Source organism: Vulpes vulpes, chromosome 9 (genome assembly GCF_048418805.1).
Source record: "Vulpes vulpes isolate BD-2025 chromosome 9, VulVul3, whole genome shotgun sequence".
NCBI classification, from domain to species: Eukaryota; Metazoa; Chordata; class Mammalia; order Carnivora; family Canidae; genus Vulpes; species Vulpes vulpes.
The window spans coordinates 6,200,814-6,225,696 of NC_132788.1; positions in this window are offsets into that span (position 1 = coordinate 6,200,814).

The following is a 24,883-nucleotide window of genomic DNA, read 5'->3' on the forward strand; positions in this document are numbered from 1 at the left end:
TGTCACATCGGGGATAGAATATGTGACAAATAAACACAATGGCAAAGATTGGGGGCCAATGCCAGAGTTACTTCTCTTCTTTTCCTCTTTGATTGATCTCTCAATGTGGTCCTTTAGACAACCCTGAGATTCCAAGTGACCTATGGGGCCATTTTTAGCTCTAAATCCAATCCCGCTCAGAAAAAGGATGAGAGGTGGGGGAAAGGCAGCCAGCAGGTCTTGGGGGTGGTGGTGAGGATGACCCCTAGAGCTTGTGAGTGTGGGTTTTCTGGGGTCTCAGTGGTGAGAAAACATCCAGGATTACTCCCCGGCCCATCTCTTGGCTCTCTGCTGGTGTCCACTAACTGATGTTTATCTGTTCAGGAACAATTACTATACTGGCTTTTCAACATTATGGTTTTGGCTTTGCATGTACTTGAACATGTGATTGAGCGTCCTCCTTATATTCTGTTCCTAAAAGTGACACCAGTGACCCAGAAAGCTCCCAAGAAAGAAAAGGGCCCCTGTAGGATTTCTGTTTGAGTCTGAAAACTCTGGTGGTGCCTTGGCCATTCATGTACTCAGGTACATGTTTCAGTAAAGTAGTATCTATGCTGGAAAAACCCTACCCACAATTTTGGTTGGCAATGTCTTGAATCGATAGTTTCATTTGAAGAGAAACAACATCTCTAGGATGTTAAGTTATCCTATATGAGATTATGGAGTTCCCCCCCGCCCCCCATAAATCTAGATTATTTCCCCTTTTACTAAAATTTGATCCTCAGGAATATTCTACAGGGTTCCTGGTTAATTCCTAAATACTCATCAAAGTTTTGATGCTTTTGTGAATGATTTCTTAACTCTTATGTTCTAGTTACTTATTGCTGATATTAGTAAATCACAAAGATTTTTCTGATTCTAATTGTTAACCTGTTAAGTCTGTTGTTTTCCTTTTCAGGCAGATGAAGACATTGATCCTCAAAGAGTGATAATTTCATGTTTCACCTACTAATCTCTTATTCCTCTTTCTTCAGTTTGGGCCAGAATTTCCAGTTCTATGGTAAACATTTGCACTGATAACAGTCTTGTTCACAAACTTAAAGAGAATGTAGCTTAAAAATTGCCATTTAGCACATTTTCCATAATAGCTTGTGAGTATACAAGCTTTCTCCAGTGAGGAGATTCCCTTCTCTTGCAGGATTGCAAGGGGTCTAATCTTACCCAACGCTTTTTCCTCATATTTGGAGATAATTGTGTGATTTTCCTCCTTGAGTCTATGAATGTGGTGAATTACACTGATTCCTTGTCTGATTTGAAACGTCCTTGCATCCAAAGCCAACCTTTGAGGGCACTGTTGGATTTGGATAGCAAGCCCTGCGGTAGAGGCTTTGCTCTTCTCTTCATAAGTGAAACGGGCCGATGGCCTTCCCTTCTGATGTCACCCCTCTTGTCTAATTATAGAATCAAGATTACAGAGGACCATCCAAGGAATGGTAGCCTATTCCTTCTGCTTTCTGGAACAACATTTGTGATACAGAGTTACTGTTCCTTGAAAGTTTGGTAGAACTCATGTGTAAAACTATTTGGAATTGAGTTTGGGGGAGAGGTAAGATCTTCAATGACAATTTCAGCATCCTTAAGTTTCCTGATCCATTCATGTTTTCTTTCTTCTGGCTCCAATTTGACATTTTACTTCTTTTTTTCTGGGAACGCATCTACTAGGCTTCCATATTTTTAACTCTCACAATCGGCTTTTTATTATTTTTAAAACTGTTAGTCTGTAGTTACTTGTTTTGTATTTTTTATTTTGATTATTTGCCTCTTTCGTCTATTTTTCTCCCCCCGGATCAGCCTTAATGGAGATTTTAATTTTTTAAAATTATCTTGTCAAAGAGCCAGCTTTGATTCTGTGACTCTTCTTGGTTGTTTTATTGTTGTTGTTTTATACTCCACTTGATTGATTTGTGTCCCTAAGTGTATTATTCCCTTCTGTTATGTCTCCTTGGGTTTGCTCTGGTGTTTTTTGTTTTTGTTTTTTTTTCAACTTCTTGAGTTGGAAACTTCTACTACTTATTTTTATTTTTTTGATTTAAATTCAATTTGCCAGCATATAGTACATCTTTAGTTTCAGATGTAGTTTTCAATAATTCATCAGTTGTGTATAACACCCACTTGCCTTTAACTTACCTATTTCCTGGTAACTGTATTTAAAGTGATGAATGTCTCTTTAGATGTTGTCTCAGATATATCTCAAAATTCTCAACATGAGCTGTTTTCATCCTCATTCGGTTTTAACCAAATTACTTTAACTGAATTAATCTTAATTTACTTGATAATTTCCCTTGAACTTTACAAAGATAAGGGATTTTAAAGCTGGCCTTTCATCATTCTTTTACAATTGTGTTACATTATGGTTGGAGAACCCAGTATGCAAATATTAGTTTCATAGACTTTGCTATATAATCAAATGCATCAGTGTTTTTGTGTAAGTTTTAGATGTGGTTGAAAAGGACATGTGTTCTTTGTTTATGTGGCACTGAGGTCTTTTTTTATTATTTAAATTCAATTTGCCAACATGTAGTATAACACCCAGTGCTCAGCACATCACATGCCCTCCTTAGTGCCTGTCACCCAGTTACCTCATCTTTTCTCTTTATGATACACTTTTTGCTTTAAATTTTCTTTCATACAATATTGATATTTCTTTTTTTTTTAAGTTTTTAAAAACTTATTTGAAAGAGAGAGTATGAGGAAGGGGAGAGGGAGGGGAAGCAGACTTGACATGGGGTTCTATCCCACTACCCTTAGATCATGACCTCAGCCCAAACCAAGAGTCTGACACTTAACTCACTGAGTCACTCGGGTGCTTCCCAATATTTACAGTTCCACCTTGCTTTCTCCTGGTTTTATTTAAGTGGTTCCTCTCTTTTCATCCTTTCCTTTCTAGCCCTCATGTGTCCTTTTCTCTCAAGACTGTCTTGCTAACAACATCTTATTGCAAATGCTAAGGGCTGGGCCCACGTTTGTGTGAACCTAATTAATTTATGGAGGGATGGGAATTGACTCCAGCAGGGAGAGTCCAGAGCACACAGGCCATTGGTCTCAAACCTATGGCCACCACGGCCCTGGTAGGTGCTCTGCTCAGGGGCAGGCAGCACCAAAAGGCAATCCCTTGGGCTGAAATCCATCAGCGCTGGTGGCTTGGAGGCAGGGATGGAAATGGGACTGCCCCCGAGAGGCTGGGCACTCTCTGTACACCTGTTCTCTTCGGTCCCCACCCTGCCATTGGTACTCTACTGTATATGCATGTGCCGTAGCCCCTGGGTTGTTTACTTCTTCACTGCTGATGAAGACATTTTACCTCAAAAGCTCAATGCTGCAAGACTCAAATTTTACACCCCAGTTATTTACAAAGTAGCCCAAAGAAGTAAGTTGCATATCCTCTGAAACCTCACCCAACATCTGTTATATACTCATGAGATAGAGCCTGTGGTTAGAAGGCCCTAAGCCCCACTAATCTTCATTCAGTGATCTCTGACCTAGACACTGTAAGGTCCCCTTCCTAGAGCTCCCCAGTCCTCTCTCCTTCTGAGAAGCCACCCCTGAGGGACTTTCCTCCTTTGCAAACCTGTCAAAGCAAGGCAGGAGAGAGCTTGCATGTGCTATCACCACCTTGTGGTCATGTCTTTTCCCACCACACAGTCCCCAAAGCCCTCCAACCTTCAACCTGGCCCCCCAAACCTGGTGTACATTGGTCACCATCAAGGCAGGAGCTGCCAATTTCTGCAGTGAAGTGGCAGGTAGTGACTGCGAGGGCAGAACCTATGACACTATTCTCTGAGCTGTCCTCTGGCTGTGCCTCTGACCACCTTCCACTCCAGCTTGAGACTTGGCCTCAGCCCCCAGCACTGAGTTCAGGGAAGCACCCATCCCCCAGGGCTCTTCCTATTTTCATCAGTGTCAGTAGAAACATGGTTTACTTCTTTGCTTGTTCTTCTCCTATTGCCAACTTAAAAAAAAATTTCCTATTATCAAAGTAATGCTCAAATATTTTTTTTTTTGAGTTTGGAAACTAAAAGAAAAGTAGAAGAAAGAAAAAAATTGCAAACATTTTCGTTATCAAAGACAAGCACAGTTAATAGTTGAGTGTATTTCCTTCAAGTCTTTTTTTCCATTTGCTTTTCATCTTACAGTTCTGGAAGCCCTGTGGTACATTCAAAATTGTGCATAATGATATTCAAGTCTATTTTCCCCGGTTTATAAGGAAGTTGCATGCTCATCACAGAAAAGCTGCTTCTTGGTGGTTATTGACTATTCTCCTCTAAAAAATATCCCAAGACTCAGGCCCATCATTATGAGTTTGGAAGATGCAGAAAACTTCCACTTTCATTTTTTGGCACTAGAAATGGCCATTTTGTTGTTCTGTGCATTTCTGCTGCTTGTGGAGAGAAAAAAAAGCCTTTTTGTTCAGCTATTCTTGCCCCACAACCACACAGAGCATGGCTGTTATTAGCAAGTGCCAAAGCAGAATGGCAAAGATCCTGTCTCAGTGCTTCCACCAGTCAGGGAGAATAAGGGTCTAGCCAGAAACTGGGTAAAATTATAAAACACATCCCCGTCTGCAAGGAGAGCCATACTCACCATGAATATATAAGCCACTTGGAATTTTGTGAGATGCTGGGGTGCCTGTACCTTTCTTGTGATGTGCTGGAGGTGGTGTGTGGGTTTATGAGAGCTGACTGTGCACCAATCTTCCCACTCCATATTTAGTGAATCCATGTTGGTAGCTTGAAATTGGCTATAGTGGTAGTAAAAAAGTGGTAAATGCTACAAAACAGGGTTTATTCCCCCACTCTGAAAAGCTGATTGTTAATCATTTATAAGCACATCACTGTCTTTGATATTTTGAAACGGAACATAGGAAAAGCAGCAAATTGCATGTGCAAGACCAATAAATAATCTTATGTCCTGCATGTATGAACTACAACTCTTGAGGTGCAATGTGCCACCAGGACCGCACCCCACTTCCTGTTCTGTGGTTTTCTGAATGTAAGGTGAAGAAGAGAGAGATGGGGATGGGTGCCACCGGTGGAGCAAGGCTGACTTCCTCAACCAGCTGCTCCACGTAGCAGAATGTTGCCAAATTACCTTATTGGCAGAGAAAATGTCACTTCTTTCTTCTTTGCTGTATCTCTCACATGTTTTCTTCAACTCATGTAATACATATTTTTGGCACCTGCCGTGAGCCAAACCCTGCTCTCTGTACTTCAGGTATGGAGGTAGACTAGACAGCCAAGGTCCCTGCCTTCATACAGCCTATGTCCTGGAGGGAGGAACTATCAATAAGCACACAACTAAATAAACAGGAAAACAAAAGGCAGCATAAATGTTCTGCTAAAAATAAAACAAAGTGAGATAATGCAGAGAGACGAGAGAGAGAGAGAGAGAGAGAGAGAGAGAGAAGGGAAGGTAGCTTGTCTCAGGAGGGCAAGCATGGAGGTAGAAATATGGGAACACCTACAACTACTCTAATCAGAAACAACTTTTTTTTTTTTTTTACACAACAGAAGAAACTCTTACTTAAGAAAGGAGCTCTTAGATGAGCTACTGAAAAATTATGGAGACTTTTGGAGTCTACTCGGAATATTATCAGGAACACAAAGGGCAAAGAAGTGTTTTTAGAAAGGCCACATTAGGAGCTTATTATCCAGACCCTTAGTGTGTGTGGCTGAAGTGGTTTAACCACACCCCTGTCAGTGCATCCTGGGAGCAGATGCCTGAGTTCCTCTTGTGTGCTCTCCTCTGTAACCTGCTTTAATATTCTCCTCGCTGGCATGGCACAAGTGAGCCAGCCCCTCTGGGAGGCCTTCAGGACCATCGGAGCCCATCTCTGCCTCCAGTTGTCACATGGGTTTCTCCCTGTGGGTCTGTCTCCAAACCTCCTTCTTATAAGGACATCAGTCATTGGATGAACTCCATCCTAATCCAGTATAACCTCATCTACACTTGACTATATCTGCCTATTTCCAAGTAAAGTTATATTCACAGGTCTGGACAGACATGAGGTTTGGGAGGACACTGTACAACCCAGGGCATAGGTCACTGGGTGAGGACGTGAGAACAAATAGCCATGGTTGCCTGCCAAACATGCATCCCACTACTGGGGAGGAGCCGTCTGGGTTGGGTGGTACCATTCCCACAAACAGCCTGTGAAGACAACCTCTATGGTCCCATCCTCCGTGCGATGGTGAGTGGTTCAGAAACCAGCAAGACACATTCCTCTGCTACAGATTAGTTTCAGATGTGGATGAATGACCCAAGTTGGTCCATTAAAAGGGAAGCTAGGACTTGTATTCCATGGTTGAGGAAGGAGAACCTCTTTTCTTCCCCTGATTGTTTTTCAGTTTGGCTTGGTTTTTCAGTAATATTTTTAATCTTTTAAAAATATACATTCATTATAGAAAATAGAAGAAAGTACCAGAATTGTAAAATTGCTCCTAGGCAACTAGAAATAATCCACATCATAAAATACTCTTTCAATCTTTTGTAACATTTATACACTGTGTTTTTTTTTTTTCAGTTTTATCGAAATATAACTGACGTATAACATTGTGTAAGTTTAAGGTGTGCATAGTGTAGGTCAATTTTTCTTCAAATATTTGCGTAAGTACAAATGTATGTAAGCACATAGAAAATGTTCTGAAATAATACCCATTTACTAATCTCTGGAGAAAAGAGTTGACATAGAAGTCGCAGTGAAAGAGGCTTTCATATTTGGCTCTATGTTTGCCCGTTATGGTAATTTAGCAATGTACTACTAAGTTGATTTCTAAATAATTTCAGAAAAGCAAGAAAGAGATAAGCAGAACTGAACAAATAAATTATAAGGCAAATATAATATTTGGAGCATATTCACGGGGTCATTCCTCAAAATCTATTTCAAATGCCGCATCTGCTTGACTTCTTTTTTGACCCTTTCGACCAAATCTATTCTTGTTCTCCTTCAAGCCCCACGGTGTAGCTCTTTCCCCAAGGCTCCTATCATCTTCTGCTTTAACTACTCTCAGGGTTTCTCCTTCCCTAGACTGCCAGTTTCTTGAGGGTAAGTAAGACTGTTTCTTCCTTGATTTATTCACCACATAATATCCCTCATACCCAAGCACTGTGTCTGCACACAGACGATATTACTCAATTATTTGTTAAATGGATTTTGAAATAGTCCTTTATGGAATCCACTAATCATTATTGATTCTCTTATTTTAATAAATATTCTTTTCTTTCCAGGACTATAATCAATACCACTTTCCAGGGCAAATTTGTATGCCCTGGCTGATGAGCTCAGCAGGTTAGACCTCTGTATTAACAAAACCATGGTCCTGGTTGGCACTCATCCTCTGGTCCATGGCCCCAAACTGTGCCCCTAGTTCCAGCCAGCTGTTGCCATATGTCAGTTTTGTATAATAATTAATATCAGACGGGAAAGCCAGAGAAATTGATCTAAAACTGTTGCCATTGCTCTGCGTAAAGACATATTTACTAGACATGCTCTCTTGGGATTATTTCCACTCTCACCTGCTTTTCTCATTTGACAACAAGCCTCATTTATCCTTGGGTCTACTTCAGCGCTCAAAGCTATTAGTGTGTGTGTTCAATAAGCAATCACTGAATTGAATTTTACCAAGAATGAGTATTTTGCTGGTGGCACATTATTGCAACACATGAAGGTCAAGTGGAAAAGTAACCAAGGAACTAGTATTTTAATTGCTTTCTGTGTTACAAGGACTGTTAGTAGGCTTTTGAATCTTTACTATCTTCAATCTGACAACAGCCTTAAATGATTCCATCACTGTTCATAAGAAGGAAAAAATGAGGCAATTAGGACATTTATGTAATAAATGGTTGAAGTGATATGTAGCAAATTTAGAATCTAAGCCTATAAAAGTTATTGTTATGATTTAGAAACACTTAGATTTCCAATCCAGCTAATCTTAGCTTATAACAATAGATCTCTACTGTCAATGGCCCCAAGTACCATAGTGAGGTCAATAGAGCATGCGCAAGTCTTAAAAACAATCACCAGCTTATGAGGTCATTGGATCTGAATCGTTCTGGAATTCACTTTGGGTTTGCTTGACTATTGCCTGAAATAATAAGACTTTAAAATTGAGAGGGCTTATATCAGTAAGATAGAAAAGGCAGGCCCTAGGAGGAACAGGACCTCCTTTAAGACCATCTTAATAAGTGATATTGGAATTTGGATTTCTTCCTTCATGAAACGTAGCAAAACCAAATATGGGAGGATGAGTTATGTTTGACTTTTCATTGGTTTCAACATAGGAGTGTGATATGAGCCATGTAGAGGGAAGATCTTGAAAACTAAATTGATGTCCAAACCCAGATATCCAACAGCCCATTCTGTATTCCCTCCAATTCCCTCCAATTGGCACAGGTATATATATATATTTTTTTATGATAGTCACAGAGAGAGAGAGAGAGAGAGAGAGAGAGAGAGGCGCAGAGACACAGGCAGAGGGAGAAGCAGGCTCCATGCACCGGGAGCCTGATGTGGGATTCGATCCCGGGTCTCCAGGATCGCGCCCTGGGCCAAAGGCAGGCGCCAAACCGCTGCGCCACCCAGGGATCCCCGGCACAGGTATATTAAATCGAAAATCATGTGTACCATCTTTCCTGAGAAATCTGGTGTGGTAGGCAGAAAAGTGGGTTCCCAAAAAATGTCCACATCTTAATCCTCCTAGAACCTCTAAATTTTACCCCATATGGAGACAGGGACTTTGAAGATGTGATTCAGTTGAGGATCATGAGATGGAGAGATTATTCCTGGGTTGTTGGAGTGGTCAGACACAGTCACAGAGTCCTGATAAGATGGGGGCAGGAGGGTCAGAGCCAGAGGAGAGGTGACAGCAGAAGCAGAGGCTAGAGGGAGGTAGACTCACATGCCAGGCCCCTAGAGGCTGGGGGAAACTAAGAAACAGATTTTCCTCTAGCGCCTCCAGAAGGGATTGCAGCCCTGTCATCTTATTTTAGACATCTGATCTTCAGAATTTCAAGAGAACAGATTTGAGTTCTTTAAGCCGTTCAGTTTGTGGTAATTTGTTACAGCAGCCACAGAGAACTAACACATCTGTCATCTCCTATGAGTCAGAAGACCTGTAGGTAACAGATGACTCATTCAAAACAGTAACTGAGGACATTTTAATAAAGGAGCCAATTTCAAGATGTGAGCACAGTTGAAGAAAAACAAAGGGGTGGGGAGAGGGTGATGCATCTCTCCTTGCATGGGTAGCATCAGGCAACCATCATTCTGCAGGACCAAAGGAGCCCCAGAGAGAGCAGCAGGGAAGGGCTTACAGGCTGGCAGGATGGGGAACCAGTGAATAAATGCCCTCACCACTCCCTCCTCCCACTCTCTGGTCTCTGCTGAGGCTGCCCAAGGGCTAAGCCCAGCTACAAGCCACAAAGCGAGGGAACCCAACTGAGCAGTCCTTAGAGATGGGCCCCACCGGGCACGGAATGGAAAAGGAAAGAATGGAGAGGATAATCAGCGTTCTTCTACATGCTCTGGATCTTGGGGGATGGTGGAACCATCCTCTGGCAACCTGGCCACCTTGGCCTACCCCTGGTCCTCCCTCATCTCTGCAGATTCGGCTCTCTCTGGTAGTCAAGGTTCCCTGATTCCTCCTATCTCTGGGGCATCTCCACACTGCATCCCCCACACTTAAAAAAAAAAAAAAAAGCAAGGACTCCCATAATATATTGTAACCAGAAGCAAAAAGAAGAAGAAAACCACTAAACAACAGGAGAGTGAGTTGTTTGGTCACTACAAATCTTCACTCTGTCTCGGGGCACAACTCCATTGCATTCGTAAGATTATACTTTTTCACTAAAGATGCACTATAATTCTTCACTTGAGAACACTCACATTTATCCCCATTGTGTGGAAGCTTTATGGGGTGATGAATTTGAGATATGGAAGTACAATATAGCAGAAAATTAACTGGTTATGTTGCCAGCATTCAGAGAACTTTGAACAATACAGTGAAGGCAAGGGAGACAATTCTATGAGGAAAGTAAGCTGAATTGATTGGCCCCTCGTCTCGCTTCCCGCAAGAGCATGGTAGTTTAAAATGATGTATGTTTTTCCCAATTATAAAACAGCATAAAACATTGTAGAGATTTGAGAAAATACGTAAAAATATTAAAGTAAAAAATGGTCTCCCAAAACTGGTATTGTATAAACCCTTCACTTTTTTTTTTTATATAAATACATTTGCTTGAGATACAGGGCGCATTCTATTTGTTACAATTTTGTGTCATTCAACTCATTTTATATGATGTCATGATGAGTATGTTCTCCTGTCAACAAAAACTGCATAATTTTAAGTCACTGGGGATTTGAGAAATGGCTTAATAAATAAAGTTGAGACAATTTATTAATCAGTTGGAAAAGAAAAGAAGATTCCATCAATTCTTAAGTGAGTTTGAATTCTTACTACAAAATAAATTCCAGATTATAAAAATTTTAAGCATTGAAATACAAAAACATAAGAACTCTAGGGTAAAGTTTTGGAGAATATATGTGATTTTGAAGTGGGGAAGCATTTTCAAAGCATAAGACCTTTCAATAAAGAATAAAATGTGCCTGTAGAAACATTAGCTTTTATGCGAAAAGAAATTGTGAACAAAGTTTAAAAAACATGACAAAGAGGAATAAAATGTCTGCAACCTATCCGGCAGATAATGGGCTAATGTGCAAAGATTATTCACAATAAAAGTCAGTTAAATGACTTAAGGGGGCAGTCACAGAAGGATAACTACAAATCTTCCATATTTTCATGGTTGTACTTTGTACTTTATTTTCATGATTAACATATATCCTTTAAAAGCTTGTAAAATATCTTTATAATAACACTTTTAAATATTTTTATAATAATCCATTGGGTGGCTGAACCCTAATTAGGAACCCTTTGCCTTATCTTGAACATTTGTATTTTTCCAAAGGTTTTGTTGAATGCATAACACTACCATAAATATTTTATTGCAAAATAGGTTTACTTGAGTTTCATTAGGATAGATTGCCATCAACAGCATTAGTGGATCAAATGGCATGAACGTTTCCTGACTCTCCTATTGTTGGTTTTTCTCTCTTTTTTTTTTTTTTAAAGATTTATTCATTTATTTGAGAGAGAGAGAAAGCACGTTCATGTGAGGGAGTAGGGGCAGAGGGAAAGAATCTCAAGCTGAATCCCCACGCAAGGCTCCATCTCACGACCCTGAGATCACAACCTGAGATGAAATCAAGAGTGGGACAGTTAACTGACTGAGCTGCCCAGGTGCCTTCCGACTCTCCTGTTTTCTTATTTTTCATACCACAAAATATAAACTTAATGAAATAAAACAGAAGAGAATAGGACAGGAAGAAAACTGATATTTGGAGAAATTCCCCACATTGGCAATTTGTTGGTTGATAGTTTTACTTTGCAGAGCAGGGTCGTTTTACAAGCTTTATGGGCAATTTCATGAGAAATAAGTCTGGGCTCACTGGCCTCCACCCTAAGAAATCCAAGCACTCATATGGGGCTCAAGCCACCCTGAGGTCCTATTTCCAGTTCACCACCTCTGAAGTGCATACAGAGCTTTGGGCTATTTATTTAACTTCCCAAGCCTCAACTGACTACAAAGAGAGATCCAAATGGCCCCAATCCAGTGATGTAAAATAAATATTTTGGAGTGGGCTTTTAACATGTATGAAGGACCTGCTCTGTAACTGTCTGACAGGTGTGGCTCTGCTGCATTGGTTGGTAACTGCCTTAGGAAACTGTTGCCAAGGATGGAGAGCAAGGGGGCTGGGAGCTCTGCTGGACAGAAAAAGAATCAATACATTGATTAAAACACATTACTGTGCGCTCTTTAAAATGAGCTCCTTCCTCTCATCGGCTCTCCAAAGCCCAGGGGAGTGAACCTCTGCTGGAGAAAGGATTTTGAAAGGGATAAGAAGGGTGCTTTTGAGACCTGTAGGTGACCAGACTCATCCTTGAGCAAAGATAGAAGTCACTTTCTCTAACTCTGGTTGTCAGCTGGGGTGATCTCATGCCCAAGATGGTAATTTTGGTGGCCAGCAATGTACAGTGGCGGGGACGCTGATACTGGCATTTGGGGGTGGAGTCCAGGGGTCTCGATAAACATCCTACAATGCACAGGGCAGCCCCCGCCACACACACACCAGGAATTATCTGGTCCCAATTGTCATTAGTGTCAAGGCTGAGAAACCCTGTTCTAAAACGATGTATTCTAACACTTAATCCTATTTTTCTCTATTTAGCAATATCTCTTTAGTCTCCAAATTTACACACCCACACTAACCACTTTACAATTTTGATTACATGTCAAGATTGACCATATGTTTTCTAGTTGGTTAGAGCACTTCAGGTCTAAATTTAAAAAAAAAAAAATAGAGGTGAAACAAAAACCAAGTGAAAAAAATGTAAACGTGGCTTTAGTTAATAAAAGAAATCAATGTGTAGTTACATTCAGAACATAAATACCGCTTATCAAATACCATAGAATTTGGGCAAAGCTACCCCCAAAGGAAATGTCAATGTTTTAAAAGCTTCTATTACTTAGCGAAATAGAGAAAACTATCAATAGACCAAGGATTTATCTTAAGGACCTAGAAAAGGAGTAGGGGAAGCAAAACCCTGAGGGAAAAAATAATGAGTCTTCAAACCAAAAATCCATGAATTACAAAAAAAAAAAAAAAAAGTGTTAAATTAATCCAAAAATGAATTGAAAATGAATTGTTTGAAAAGGTCATAGCATATACCAGTTTTTCAAACTTAGGTGATCCTAAGTGAAATTTCCAGGTCCTTCTACCCTCTTCCCCAAATTTAAATCCAGGACTTTGGAGGTGAGGCCCTGAAATCTGTGTTCGTAACTCCCTCTCCAGGAGACTCTTGCAAATGGGCAACTTCAGGAAACCCTGAATGTAGCCAGTCTTGAACAAGACTCATCAAGGTAAAAAGGGAGAGGTAGTTCAAATAGAGAAGCTCATGAATATAAGAAGAGCCAGACCCACATTTATGGGGAAAAAAACCTCAAAAAGTATGAGTGAATGCAGTGTCATCTGTGACAGGAAAACCTTCTATCATGGCTCTGTCTTTTGTTGCTATTTCCATTCTGATGACAGATATTTCTAATCTCCTGAATTTGTCCTCCATGTCACTTACTTATCTCTACGTGTCTCTTGTGTATTTATTTATCTGGCTAGCTCCGCTCCTCTCATTAATCTCTGCACACTTTTCCTCTGAGGATCTCCAAGCACCTGCTCTGGACTTCTCTGCTTCCACTGGCTTTTTTTTCCTGTTGTTCCCGGGGTTGTACTGTTTATCAGAAAACCTTCTTCCCTGCTCACATGTCCTTCTCTGGTCAGACACACTGCCCACTGGGAACCCAGGCTGGAGATCTCCAAGCCTCTCTTTGCGGCCAGTCCCTTATTCTACCCCCAGGAATTTGGGGCCATGGTGAGGTGATGTTTGCCCATCATCCCCAGAATGATCTCTTTGGGAAGGATCTTTCCAAGCATCTGGCTGTTTTTCTCAGTTTGCTCATCATGTGTAGTGATGATGGGGCACAGGTAGTGGAATAGACTTCCAGAAGTGATGCAGAGACCATGCAGCATGCTGCTGGAGGGGTCTAAGCCCAGATAAGGGACAGAGGAAAGCCATGACTGATCATGCCTTTGACTTTCATAGGTCGGAGGTCATGTTCTCCACAAGGGGCTTCCTCCTGGCTTTCTCCTGGCTGAAAAGCTTCTTTGCTGAAGGAGGCTGGGTTGCTGGTCACTTCTCCAGCTGCCATGGAGCCTCTTGTTAGCAGTGGGAAGTTATAGTGCCCACAGCGTCAGGGGGTCCCTACCTCCACATGGGGACCTTGTGACGAGGCCCTCCAGTGCCATCTCGGACTGTCAGCTCCAGGACACCCACTAAGAGGGAGGGTGGCTTTCCATTGCCCCTCAAGCCCCCCTCTGCCTCTCGTCTCTGCAGCATGGCCATAAGGTATAGATGGAGCCCTGCTATGGCATTCCCAGAAGGCGTGGGACACACATGCCCTCCATCTGATTTCCATTGCATGACATTTTGCAGAGATCCCACGAAGTTTCTGGCATGCTTTTGAAATGCACCGTTCCTGGTTTCCAGTGTGAATGTATTTTCTTCTCTTTTGGATTACTTTCTTGATTTAAAATGGGGAACGGAGTCGGGGGAGGATGCAGTTTTTCCATTCACCATTTTAACTGAGAGATTCGTAGGGAGATTTCTCCTTTCTTGCGAAATATAGAACAAAACAAGGGGGATATGGCACAAATGGGCTTCTAAGGTGAGGGACAGCAGATGCCAAGGAAGCCAGCTCTGAAAGGTCCTAAGCCTCCAGCCAGGGAAGTGACATCAAGAGCTGTTGGGAGCCTAGGACCCATGCAGCCCCAATCCCGGGAACATCAGCTCCCTTGTCACCCACCTCCCAGCCATCTCCCCACCTTTCGACAGCAGTCAGTGGGAAGACCATCTTTCCACAATTGGCTTCTAGCAACCAGACAGCTTCCTACTACTATTTCATTTTAGAAGGTTGAGATCTGATTTTCACAGGAAACTCATTCCAGAGTCTTTCCCTTTCAATTCAGATCCAATTATTGGAAACAAAGATGCACATGGCAACCCCTTTTTAAAAAAACTGAAAATAGTTCAAACTAAAGAGCAGGAGAAAATGAAACCTCAGCCATTTGTCAAAAGCCCCATTAAGCCCATTATTTTCTGAAAGGAAATCTTTCGGCAGCCTTTTGTCAGTTCCAAATTTAGAGGCGCTCACTCAGGATGTGATAGTGGGAAGGATGAAGCTAATAGAAGCTCCATGTGGGCTATTTTTAGGCCAATCCATGTGTCCTCATCAGGAGGAATGCAAAATTCATTAGGAAAGGATGTCTTGTTGGCTGAGAGCTCCCCTTCCATTGCTGTCAGCATCAGTGCCTCTTAGAACCATCCAATGACCCCAGCTGCCCCAGAACCCCTATAACTCCACAGCTGGAGGCTGGCAGCAGCTGCAGTGGCCCCAAGCACAAACCAGAGCCATTCCTGGCCTTCCCAGCTGGGGCTCCAGGGGACTCCCGATCAAGGCAGCTCTCCTACCTCCCCACCTCTAGGCTCCCTTCTCCTTTTCTGAAAGCAAAAAATCAGGTGTGAGTTCTTGGTGATCCCTACGTCTGGGTATTCATATCCTCTTGACTGGACAACCCTTTACTTCTGATACTTTCAACTTGCTGGCTTCTGATACACATCACCCCTCCAGCAATATCATTGGTGTTTGCAAGCAAGGAGCCTTGAAGTTGGGTCTTGAACACTTGCTCCATGGCTTTGAACAGCTGCTCCATGGCTTCCTTGTTGAACGACCCTAGAAAACCACCTTGATATCTCCAAGACTCAGAATGATCAATGCCCTTACAACTGGGCAATTGTGAGGACCAGAAAGGATTATATTCATGGAACACTGTATGGGGTTGAATAGTTTCCTCCAAAACCCCATGCCCATCTGGAGTCTGTAAATGTCATCTTACTTGGAAATAGGGTCTTTGCAGGTGTAATCAAGTAAAGATTGAAGTCACACCAGATTACAGTGGCCCAGTGACTGGTGTCCTCATAGAAGAGGAAAATTTGAACACAAATACACAGAGGGAAGAAGGTCCATGTGATGACGGAGACAGACATTGGAGTGATGCAGCTATGAGTCATTGTCACACAGGGGCAAGCCAAGAGGTGCCAAGGATTGCTGACAGCCATCAGAAGCTGGAAGAAGCAAGGAAGGATTCCTCCCTAGAACCTTAGAAGGGAGTATGGCCCTGCCCACACCTTAATCTGAGACTTCCAGGCTCCAGAGCTATGAGAGAATACATTTCTGTTGATTAAGCCACCCAGTTTGTGGTCATTTGTGGTCATTTGTAGCAAACAAGTTCAGATGCCTTTAGCACAGTATCTAGCAAATATTAAGCACACAATCAATGTGGAGGTATATTTTGTTAGCCCAGCAAGTGTCTGACACCTAGTAGGTGTTCAGTAAATGTTTGTGGAATGAAATGAGTTAACATTAAATATCTCTTTGAAGTGTATTTTGAGAACATATTTCTAAATAAAGAAAACCTTTACTCATAGTAATATTTATACTAATGGCAGAATTATATAAAGTAATTAAAAACATTTGCAAAGATTTCAATAATACCATTGAATATTATTAACATAAAATGTATTATTTGACCTCCTAAGATTTTTTAGTATCATAGAAAGTTCTGAAACGTATTCATTATGAAACTAAATGCGCTAATATAACCATAGTTAATTTATATTAAAATATATACTAAAAAGCTGGAATAGTAGTTGTCTTCGGGTCATTGTGATTGTTTTTCTTTTTTGTGTGGCTCTTTTCCATCTATATCCGCTACAGTGGGTGCGTATTATATTTAAAACAAACAGAAACTTTACCTTTAAAAAAACAATTCAAGTAGCAAAAGCAATATATATGAAAGTTACAGCATATAACTCCCCACCAATCCTTCTACCCTAGCACAGATTTTGCAAACTAGAGTAATGTGTGCTTCTGTCTGGTAACAGCATTTATAAAATGAATTACGTGGGACTAAGTTGATATCTGCAGCATGAAGAGTAATCATTTGTTGGCTTGAGAAGGCAGTGCATCTGGCAGAGAGCTATGTTCCTGTGAAATGATTGACCAAGGCTAAAAAATAGAAGATGGAAAATGAAAGATGTGTGAAATCAATCAGTCAGTAAGTCCCATTTTAATGTTCATGGTGTGCCTGTTATTATACCAGGGAACTGGAGGTTAAAAAGAAATGGAACCTGGGAACTCCAGAATTTGAAGAGGAATCACTGGTCATCCAATTTAACATCCAGCATAGAGAATAAATCTTCATAATAAAATATAGCTAGCTGGGCACTGTGATGCAACATGGCTTTGGTGGCCTCCAGGAAACTTGATGCATTCACATCCTCATGCAGTTCCCTCCCTTTGAATTTGCGTGGACCCGATGACCTGCTGCAGGGGGTGGAAGGTGGAGGAAGTGATCCCATGCTTGCCCTAAACCTCAGTGGGGGCTAGTGACTTGCCCTGGTTTATGTGGAACCTGCTGGAACAGAAGAAGTCTGGCCTCCCTGTGACCATCATGCTGTGAGAAGCCAGCCCAGTCATGTATGGAGGCCATGTAGAGCAGCAAGAGGCTTCCAGTCAACAGCCCCAGTGGAACTTCTAGGTGACAATCAGCACCAGCCTGCCATCCCTTAGTGAGGCCCTCTCCAGGGTGGATCTGAGCCAGCCATGAGGTCCCATGAATTATCCTTATCAAGCCAGGAACAAATGCTCAAAACCCTGAGCGAATCAATGCAATAGTGGCTGCTTGCACCACTGAGATGTGGGATGGTTTGTTGCACAGAGGTGGATAACCAAACCGACATCTAGTCTCAGCTCAAACATTTCTAGGAACAAGAGACTATGCTTCATGAAGTCATCCGTTCCATGCTTAATAAGAATAATTGCTAGAACATTCTTTTCTGTATTTTAAAAAAAACCTGCCTTCCTCACTCACAACCTGTCTCTATGTAGAGTAAGTCTATGGTAGGTCTTCTAGAATCTTTAGATGATCGTGACCTTCATTCCCTACCCCTCTAGCACAAGACATGTACACATCTCATCTTTTCTTAGAAGTAAAAATCTCCAGCTTCTTCAAGTCCTGATTCTTTCCTTGGAAAGCTCAAACTTTTTTTGGTAAAGATTTGATTTATTTATTTGAGAGAGAGAGCATAGGGGGAGGAGCAGTGAGAGAGTGAGAGCAGACTCCCCACTGAGCACAGAGTCTGACTCTGGGCTTGATCCCTGGACCCAAAGATCATCACCTGAGCCAGAACCAAGAGTTGGATGCTTAATTGACTGAGCCACTCAGGTGTCCCCCAAAAGCTCAAACTCTTATTGGTAAACCAGATGCCATCTGGAGACACACAGGAAATCCACATTACTGGATAATAAAACAACACAATCTAAAAGTGTGCCAGGGCTAAGTCGAACGTGTTCCTCGACTCGTCCAATCTGTCCTGTGGGTGCATACCTGTATGTACGTACATAAAATCATTTTTGCCCTTGCCCTAAGATATTTGTGATAGCATGGGAAATGCAATGGCCAATAGTACCGTAGGCTGGATAACCAGATGGGAATAAGCTTTGGGTCTGCCTGTGTCTGGGAGAGGAACGATGTTGAATGGAGTCTCCTCCAGCTACAGAATATGAAGAGTTACATGCTTTCCCTGCCTTTAAAGGAGCACCAGTATTTCAGTGTATGGTTGCTCAGAAATATTTTCCTCAGAAAACTACTGGTTAGAAAAAATTTACGACTTAACATCCACATGCAACCACAGGGAAGATGAAGGAGTCTGTTAGCTCTCCAAGGCTGAGAATTATCTTTGAGTCATGTGTGTTGCTCCTCAACAGCCTTCAGGACCAGGCTGTTCTTATGCAGATGAGAATTTCTCTAATATGGCACAGTCTGTTTCTAAGTTGCTGCTGAAACAGCCTGTGGCACTGGGAATTCAATTATTGATCCAACTTTAGGATCGATGCTGGTCACAGCATCACAACAGACATACGGAGCTCTGCATTTGGAGGGAGATAGCCAAGGGATGGGATGGATGTGGTGCAGGAGGCAGTGTTTCTTTGGTCCTTGTTTGAGTAAGACTTTGTGTTATAACAAGATGACACCTCAGCCGTTTTTAAGAGTCATTCGGGATGGCGTTTGGGGCCAAAGTGAATGCCTATGATCATTGCTCCAGATATTTTACTTTCCCCAAATATTGTGGTATTTGAGAATTGTGGCATTCCACAGAAGGGTCTATATGCGGAGGAATGCATGCATCGGAAGGCTGAGTTTGTCCCTCCGACTCTGTCACTCGTTGGCTTTCTTATAATGAAATGAGTTACTAAATCTCTCTATGAATTAATTTCAGCATTTATGAAGCTGAAATAAATACTTTACTGAATTGATGGAAGCACCAACAAGCTCCCTGTTAAATATGCTATAAATAGCAAGTCATAGAGACGGATGGGTCACAGAGTGCCCATGTAGATGTCCTTTAGTACACTAGACTCCTCAAATTCCAATGACCTTCACCTTTACTGCACTTTCTCCTTATTAAGAGGAGCCCTAACAGAGCTGGAATACCTCAGAGACTCCGTGTTTGCTGGAGTGGCTCGTCAGCAAAGAGTAGTCATGGTTGCCTCTACGTATTGGCTTTTCCACCATGCATTACCGCATCTACACCAGCGGCTTCCTTCACTCTCTATACTCTGATGAATTCCACATTGTTTTACCTCCACTCAGGCTGAGCCCAGGCCCCCACACATCTGACAGGCCACACCTCATTTCCGCGTGGATGGATGGCCCACAGGCATCTCAGCCTCAGCATGACCTCGAACTCACACTGCGGCTCCTCCTTCCCAAACCCACACTCCTCCCGTCAGCGTTGCCAGGAAAACACAGAATACTCAGTTACATTTGAATTTTCTATAAACCACAGTGAATATTTTTTTTTTTTTTTTTAGGAACTGGAGGTCCCATGTGATATTTGCAACATTCTGATACTAAAATATTATTCGTTGCATATTTGGTTGCACTGATAGACAACAACCACTTTTTTTTTAGTATCAGAATATCCCAAATATCACAGAGACCATACTGATAAGAATGATGTCCTGTTTCTATAAGATTCAAATCTCACTGGGTGTCCTGGATTCTTATTTGCTAAAGCTGACAAGCCGACCTCAGCATTGTTGGCCACCCAAGGGTCACCTTCCACTCTCTAAGTTTGGCATCACCTCCCCCTTACCCTCAGGACAAGCCCTCGGCCTGAGCTAAGGTCCCTTGTGATCTGTTTCCTTCTCCTGCCACTTCTTGCTGCCCCTGCCACCCCATGTCCCAACCCATGCACCCACCAACCTCACTGGGCTCTACCTCTCGGGTGTCGAACTACTTGCAGGCTGCCTGAAATGTGCATGTTCTCATCTCTACATCTGCATCCAGGTAGCATTAACCCCATTTTAGATCTTCCTTGAACTATCCTAGACAGGGAGACTTTTCGGGGCCCCCAGGGTAGAGACCTCAGCAGGGCTTCCTGTGTGATTTTGTTCCTACTCTGCTCTCTGTGACCTCGCATGTGACTCTGAGTGTGCAAGTCTTCATCGGGGTTTAGGGAGGCATGTGATTCCCCATGGGAGTGTGGCCGCACAGCTGGGTCTCAGGTGACAATGGCCGGTGACAGTTCCTTCCTGACCCATGGAGTGTGGCTGTGTGACACTTCCCAGGACCAGGACGACTGTGCTAAGAACACAGATTCTGACTGTATCACATACTTGCTGTGTGGCAGTGGTCAAGTCTCTTGGCCTCTCTGTGCCTCAGTGTTCTCATCTATTAAATGGGAAATGTTGGTAGCCTCTGTCTCTTTTTGTTGTAATGATGATTCCATGAACTTATGTTTGTGAAGTGGCTGCAGCCCTGCCTGGCCTGCCCGAAGTGTGACTTTCATGGTGACATCACTCAGTTTTCTCACTCTGATCGCACTGTATTTTATTTGGCTGTTAGCTTGGCATCTCTCCCCTCGTTGGAAAGATCTTGGTGGATGGAGACTTTCTTATCCTCCTTTGCATCCTGGGGTCTGGGGACTAGAACACATAGAAAGCGTCCAGTAAACATTTATCCTAGCCATGGTGGTGGCTGCAGAAACCTGACAGGGTGAAGATTAACTCTGCCTTGAAGATTATAGAATAGCTTTTCAGAGAAAGTGACATTTATGCTGCATCTTGGGGTGATGGAAGAGCTTTCCTGGAAGATAGGGGCAACTAGAAATCCAAGCAGAGGAAATTTCAGAGAGAGTCGGGGTCCTGGGGCAAAGCCCAGTGGGCACTGCTGCCTGTGTGGGATCACTGTTGGGAACGTGTAGGAAGCGCTGGGGTGGTCATCTGGGAGCTCAGATGTCTTCTGCCGGGAGTGGCCGCAGTTGTGCTGCAGACATCAGCCTTGTCCCTGGAGGATTTGAGGCAGAGGCGTCAGGAAAGTCATCTTGGCGGGTTGGCCTGTGGGAAGCAGGCAGGCAAATGGGAAGATTGTTGCTCAAGAGGTGTCAGGAATCAGTGACCTGACGCAAGCCAGGGACAACCAGTGCACCAACAGCCCGAGGGTGCCACACACGCAGAGGGTCCTGGGGATGGTACCCCTGCAGGCAAGGAAAGGCTGGCACCACAGACCCAGGGGCTGGAGGGACAATGAGGACAATGGGGATTCGTGGATCCACAGAGGGACCCTGGGGAGGGATGCAGAGCCCCTCCCTCCCGCCTGTGACCTCTGTGGGTCTCTGAGTCACCAGCATGTGTCCATCAAGGCCGAGCCAGCAACAAGTCTCCCTCCCAGACTTTTCTTAGCTCCTGATTTATTGGTTCTGGTTCAGAGGCCCACAGGATAGTCACAGGAGCAAAATGTGTGAAGTTTGAGGGGAAAAAAAGATGTTATAAATCTCAAAGGAGACTTCACGTTCTTCCCCATTTTAGGTCCAAACTGTGCACCATAGTCATCCCTTGGAAACTGGCAATGTCCTCAAAGGAAGAAGGGAAACCCATCCTGTTGGGTGTGGACCCTGTTCCGTCAACATCTTGGATGCCTTCACAGCTCAGTGTCTCTGGTATCCCAATATCAGCCTCTGAGCTAACTGGTATCAGCCCACTTGACAGATGTGAAGGCAAAGGCTCAGAAAGGTCACATGACTTGCCCAAGGCCACAGCCCTCCTGAGTGGCAGAGCCAGGGTTCACCATCAGGCCAATGCCTACAGGCAGGCCTACATCACTAAGCAGGGACCTCACTTGACGGCCCTCTGCTCAGGGTTTCAGAAGCTGGAAGTTTTGCTCAAGGCTATTCTTGGACAGTCTTTCCCTCGAGTCATCAAAGCCCTACTAGGCCTTCAAGGATCCTAGGCTCCTTTGCCGTTTAAGGCCATCTCCACAGAAAAACTCCCATGGACGTGGCCAAGGACATAGCCAAGGTCATAAGAAGGTCCATGTGGAGTGTTAGTGCATCCCTCACTGATGACCTGAATCTGGCCCACGGCTGATCTCATTCCTGGGTGGAGGTGGGGGCCCCGTATGATGGGCAGCCTTTGGCCCCCAGTGCTTTAATTCTGGACTTTGTATTGCACTGTCTTGTCTCCTTCAGTCCTCTCCTCTTCCTTCCTGAGAGTCCGGGGTTCCCGAGGTGGACTTCCACTTACATGAGCATTGTGAGCAGAAGCTAGGAGTTCTAAATGAAAGAGGAAAGGAAATGGCCCACGCAGCAGCCCTGAGCCATTGGCACTTGCATTATTTATGTGGAAGACGGAAACGTTTCTTCCTCTCATCCATAAGAACCTTGGGATGCATAAATATGGCTACAAGCAGACTTCATGATAGAGCTAAATGAGGGTGCAAAGTCAGGCGTTCCTTCCACGTGTGTGATTGTCATTCAACAGACAAAGAGCTCGAGACATCAAGGAAAAGGAAGCAGCAGCTAGGGAGGAACAGATGCAAACATAAATAGTTACCGGAAATAAATGCAGATGTCAGGCCTGCAAGGCATAGTGGGCTTCGTGGGGGAAATTATTGATCAGGTCTGAAGATTAGATAAGATACAGGACGTGGTGCATACTTGTGTTTTACTCCAGTCCTCCCTGGGACAGAGGCAGAGAAAGTCAGACTCGTGTCTCCTCCCCTGGCCCTCTGTTTCCTTCCGGCCAGCCTCAATTTCGGATCAACAGACATTGTTGACCTCGAAACAACTGTCCACTTCTCAGTCATCCCATGAGCGTGGCTGTCCTAGCCCTCACCTGACCAGGTGTGGCCGGTCCTCTGGGGGATCTGCCGTTACTGTGAGCTGCCTCCTGGGCCGCTGTGGGACCCCCTGGCCAGACCCATATCGCATCCCCCCTCTCTGGATCAACCTGTCTTCCTGACCTTGAGCCTGGTTTGCTAAATCTGCTTCTACTCCCTCTTGGCACTACACACACACGTGTGCATGCACAGCTACCCACACCGTACACAACACATGCATACATATAACCCATACAGAGCTCACATACACATACACACAACCTGTACAACACAGACACAGCACATACGAAACGCACACACAACACACACATGCACAACATATGCACAATAGACATACAATACCCATGATACACACCCACAACACGTACACTACACACATAAGACACACACACACACACACACACACACACACACACACCTTCTTTCTTTGTGCACTCTAGGATGATAACCTCATCAGATATCTCGTTTCTCCCTTTGCCTAATTATGACCCTGGAACCTTTATGACTCACCCTGCCTTGTAGACCAACAGAAACTCTTCAAACCCACTGGGCCGACTCATCACGCAACTATGAACATGGTCCTGCCTATAGTGGGTGGTATGGAAAGCCTGAATTGAGGCTCATCATTTTGAATACTGGAGTCCTTCATCCAGAATGATTTGAGCTCCCACTGCCTAAATACAACTCACCTAAGGCTTGTCATCGGGTCTGGAATTGTATCACTAACGAATCACTATACTGACAGAGCAACTCTCTGTGTGCATAAGATACAATATGTAAAAGAAACCTTAACATGTATGTGTGGGACTTACAAAACACACTCTAGATTATTCATTAGGATCCAGTTGTTCCATCAGTTGGTTGGCTGCCCACATCTGTTTGTTCAAGTGGGTGCTGACAGCATTCTGTGGGATAGACAGGATAGGACTGGGGCCTCTTCCTCACCAATGTGAGTACAGTTTACTGAAACCAGAGGGTGGTGTGCTTTCCTGGCTCCAGAGAGCTTTCAAAGTCTAGAGCACAAATGAGTATAATTCAGTCTCTCAAGGAAACACCTGGATAATACCTAGAAACAGGCACCATCAAGAGCTCTTTTTCACTACACAGCCCCAACTGTTTGTAAGAGACATTTCCAGGGCCCCAGAGAGCACCAGGTGATCCTCAGACATGTAACCAAGGGGTGGGGGGGAAGATGTGGGTCTCCATCATTTCAGAATAGGACAGGGGAGAGAACATGGGATTTGGGGTCAGAAAGAACTGGGTTTGAATTCACCCAGTTGAATGAGTAAGTTTCCTCTGGGCAGACTCAGTTTTCTTATCTGTAAGATGGAGATTACAGCCTACTTCACTGAGTCATTCTGCTAACTAACTGAGTGTATGGGACCCATCAGCGGTGTTGAGGACATGGGTGGATGGTCACTGTGTCTACACCAGGCAATAAGTTTCCTGAATTATTTCAACTAAAAAGTTTCCCCAGATGCATCATCTCAGGGCACAGATGGCATTGTGCTGGGGGGTGTGCTGAGCTGAGAGTCCCAGGAACATCATGGCAGGGCCCCTGGCAGGCTGGCCTCAGCTGGTCTCACCTGGCCAGGTGGTCTCACCAGCAGGATTCTTGGGGCTTTAGACATGGTGACTTGGACCCCAAGAATAAGAAACGGAAGCTGCCTATTTCTTAAGATCTTAACCAGAGAACTAGTGCCAAGTCCCTTTCTTTGTGTTGTGCGGGTCACACATGGGCCCCACATCTCAAAGAGAGGAGTGCCAGAGAATTAGGGGCCACCTTTTATCCATCTCCCTTTCTCACCTCCCTAAATGTCACCTCTTCGCTGAGCCCCTCTCCCCACTTTAGTCCCTCCCTGCAAGCCCCGCACTCCCCAACCCCTTCCATGGTTTATTTCTCTCCACAAAGTGGTGACCAGCTGTTACAGTGTATTT